The sequence below is a fragment of the Arachis ipaensis genome, chromosome B09 (genome assembly GCF_000816755.2).
Source record: "Arachis ipaensis cultivar K30076 chromosome B09, Araip1.1, whole genome shotgun sequence".
Classification (NCBI taxonomy): Eukaryota; Viridiplantae; Streptophyta; class Magnoliopsida; order Fabales; family Fabaceae; genus Arachis; species Arachis ipaensis.
Window position 1 is genome coordinate 22,294,710 of NC_029793.2, and position 4,713 is coordinate 22,299,422.

A 4,713-nucleotide genomic window follows, 5' to 3' on the forward strand; every position below is an offset into this window, starting at 1 on the left:
CTGACGCTGACGCTGACGCTGACGGTAAGGATGCTGGTAACGGCGACGAGGAGACGAGGCGGAGGGGGAGCGGAGGCTAACGGCGCAGCGAGGGTGGTTCTGGTGACGGCAGGGATGTGAGCTCCTCCAGGGGTAGCCAGGGTGAAAGAGTGACTAGGGTGAAAGAGTGAGTTCGATCGCGAAAAGGGTAGCTCGATTAGGGTTGGGGACCGGGTTGAAATCTCTTCATTCATTGGGTTGGGGACCGGGTTGGGGCCGGGTCTGGTTTTTTTTTTTTAAAAAAACCTTTTGGCCACGCTTTTAAAGCGTGCCAAAAGAGGACCAAGATATGGCCACGTTTTGTAAGTGTGGCCGTAATGAAACTCTGTCGCCACGCTTTTAAAACGTCCCTGTTTCTCTCTATGGCCACGCTTTTGAAGCGTGGCAGAAAAAAAACGTGGCCGTTTCTCTAATCAACTGCCACCCTTCAAAAAGCGTGGCCGTTGACCCTTTTCGCCACGTTTTTGAAGCGTGGCAAGAAAAAACGTGGCCAAATCTCTATTCAATCGCCACCCTCACAAAAGCGTGGCCATTGACCACTTTTAGCCACGCTTTTAAAGCGTGGCAAAAAAAAAGCGTGGCCATAGGCCTATTTTCTTGTAGTGTATTTTTGGATGTGGTTTATTATTGGATGAAACGATAGATACCTATAAGTGGTTGTTGGACACCTTTGTTGAATCAAAGTGTAGGAAGCTTCTAAAAGCAGTTATAACAGATGGAGACCTTGCCATGCGAGATACAATAAAGAATGTTGTTCTTAATGCGACTCATCACTTATGCGAATGGAATCTTCAGAGAAATGCATGTGAAAATATAAAGAATCCAAATTTCCTATGGAATTTTAAGGGTCTAATATATGACAACAATGACTGTAGAGATTTTGTTCGGAGATGGGAGGCCATATTGGAAAAGCACAACCTTGTTGGGAATACATGGATGGAAAAAATTTACGAAACTTGAACGATGTAGTCCCATTGTTTCCTACGGAAAAAGTTTTTTGGGTATATTAGAACGAAGTCACAGTATGAAGGTATAAGCTCTTTGATTAGATTTTACGTTAATTGCAAGAATACACTGATCGACTTCATGCATAACCTGGATTGGGCATTAAAGGAATATAGAAACAACGAATTAGTAGCTGACTTTAAATCTCAATGCTCTGAGCCTGTGATGATTACTTCCTTGGAAGTTTACAAAAGATTTGCTTCAAATTGTTTCACTTGCAACATTTTTAAGGAAATACGTAACAAGATTCAGAAGGTTGAGACATTAAATATTAAGTTATTGTCTACGATTGTGGACAAGGTTGAGTTTAGTGTGACTACTCTAGGAGACCCGATGAAAGATCGACGGGTGAAACTCGATAGATGTAATAATCTATTTTCATGATCTTGAAAGTTGTTTGAATCCCGTGGCATTCCTTGTAGCCACATTTTCTGTGCCATGAAGTACGAGAACCTCCTTGACTTTTCAGAGTCTTTGATCTACAAAAGGTAGACTAAGAATGCAAAGAATGATTTTCGTAGTATAAAAATGCATGTGAACGACGACGTTGAGAGGGTCTTAAAGTTTTAAGTTGGTGCATTGGTATCCAATTGCAGCAAGCTCTGTGATCTTGCTTGTAAAAATAATGTTGACTTTGAAGAAGTTCATTTAGAAATTATTAAGCTAATAATTATTTGTTTACAGTCACGTAAACATGACACATCCCCTCTAAATATGAACGTAGAAGGAATTAATGATCCCTTTGTTATTAAATGTAAAGGAGCCCCTTCCCGTGTAGGTTTTCGTGGAGGAAAAAAAGAGCATGCTCTAATTGCCACAGGTATGGCCATTATTACAAGTGATGTCCAGATGATGCACAAGACTAAACAAGCTAACCCTTGCGAGGCAACAAATGAGAATGCATCAGCCAAGGTTGATTTCACTCAACAGAAGAATGGCTTTGAGGTTTGTTCATAATATTCGTATAATATTTTCATCAAGGGTTGTGTTTGTTTTACAATGATATTTAAATCTAAAATCATATAAGGGTTTCTTCAGTGTTTGATTTTCTAACGCCCACATTAGCAATTGTTCCTAAGTAACCCCTTACTTTTCTTTCTCTATATAAACTGGTAAATAATCGTGATTATTTTTGAAATTGAAATGGGTGATTGATAAGCAAAAGAGTAATCTTAAAAGAAAATGATAGTACAAACGTGACCTAGCATGAGATTTTTTTGAACTTTCGTATTAAACCAAGAATAAAGAATGAATATCTGATAGTAAGAAGATAGACATTGTGGCAACCTGAAGGTGACAATGAAAAAATCATTATGAACTAACCATTTTTCCATAAATATATACATATGCTGGTAATATATAGTATAGTAATAGGATTACTGATAAATTGTTTTAAAACTCTAAAAATTACTTTTATTAACATATGCAAATCTGGCAACACATATAAGAATTCAAGAAAATGTAGAAAAATAGAATACTAGATTAGGTTCATTCACTAATTGGAAAGTAGAGAGACACTACATTCATCTGGTTAGGTTCATGCACTAATGGGCTATTCTTTTCAATGAAAACACTGACACACAGAGGATACTAAACCCTACACAATTCATCATAACATATACTATTTAATAGCAACCCTAATAACTCTAACTCTAAATGAAATCATGCTTCAATCTTCAGTTAGGTCTATATGTAAACTTGGTTGGACTGTTGCCTTCCTCATTCCTAATTTGAGTTACTCTTCCTCATACTAAACACCTTCGTCTTAGGCAATGTTTGAAAAGATGCTCTAGGTAGTTGGTGAGAATATGTAGCTGCAACAGGTAGGAGATACTGGGAGAATGCAGAAGCAAGAGGTAAGACAACTTGAAAAGATCCAGGAGGTGCTATAATAGGAGCCTCAGAATCTGCAACACTAGTAACTATGGTCAGAGCTTGAGAGTATGCAATAACAACTACGGGAGGTGGGTGATAAGATGCAACAACAGGTGTGGTGGAGAGTGGTTGTGAAGATGCAGCAGCAGTAGTTGTTGGTGGTTGAAAGATGCTATAGCCGCCCTTCCTCAACCCCTTCCTCTGTCCTTGTCTATTCCAACATGTTTTCCTTTCTCAGATCTACAAATATTTACATCAGATCTGTTGACATATATATCACCAACAACATCTCTATTAATAGGAGCAGCATCACTTCCATTTGTAGCAGCAGCAACTCCATTAAGAGGAGCAACATCATCTCCATTTACAATAGCAGTAACAATAGCAGCATTAGACTCTGAAAAAGATATGCAACAAGTATAACACAAAATATTTCAACTAAAACATAAACCAGTCAATAACATCATGTATTGTCAAAACAATTATCACATTTAAAATTCAAATATTTCATCTATTACAGTGACTAGTCAATAAGAAGCAATGATTACCTATCACTATTGGGTTGGGACAATGTCTTCTATAATTATGTCCATATTGTCCATAGCTTCAATTGACACAAAATTCTTATCATTTGAAGTTATCTCAACACCATTACCTTTCCTATATCCATCAACAACATACACCAAGCAATGCTTAGCAGTTTGTGACATTAATAATCTACCCATTCTCATAGAATCTCCATCATTTATCAATTCTCTAAGACCTGAGTTCAATTGACAATCTGGTTCATAGTACCATATCTTGATATAACCTTTGTACTCTTACTTCTTCAGCTCACTAACTATTTCTTGCAAACTCTATTCATCGAGCTCAAAATACAAGTTTTCCAACACCCTTTCTCTTAAATACTCTAGACCGTGTTTTGTATCATGAAACTTTTCACCGTGATGTAGGTCTATAGTGAAATCCGAATCTCACTTCACTACACCAAAACAAAAGAAAAAAAAACATATAAATACCTTTTGAAAGCTAGAAAACCCCCAATGTTACAGGCATTTTCAATAACATACTATCCATCCTATCACTACAATAACAATGAGGAGAACAGATTCATAAATCAACCTCTGTCATAATATTTCAACATTTCAAGTTCAACCTCTGTCATATTCTAATCAAATTCATAAATCAAACAACAATAAAATTAACAGAAATAGCATCAATACTTCAACTATTAAAAATTAATATAGAATATTAGAATAACTGAAAAAAATTTACATGTTGACTGTTGTTGCAGCGGCAGAATCGAGCAATGTAGTGTAGGCAGCAACACTCATGGAAGAGAGGCGAGGGAGGGATGGAGGCGCGACACAGCAAGACGCAAGCACTTCCCGGAAAGCACAGCTGCAACAAAAGAGACAAGACACGAGTAGTGTAGCACACTAAGCGTTGGGTGCAATGATGGTGGACGAACAGAATACAAGGCAGAAGGAGCAAGACCCCTGGCGACGAGCACGCAAGGATGACGAACAGAGGAGACGCAACGAGACAGCAACATGCGGTGGGTCCAACAGGAGCTCACGTAGAAGTGAGGACTATGATTGTGTGAGTATGGGAAAATGACAAGGGTTCTTTTAAAATTTTCGAAATATGGAGGTGTTCTCGATTAGAGCTCCTATTTTAATGGTAAGAATATTTGTTTTTTTTTAATAGAATATTATGAATATTAAAATGGTTAAAAAATTAAATCAGAGATATAAAAAAATTAATTTAAGAATATATATATATATATATATT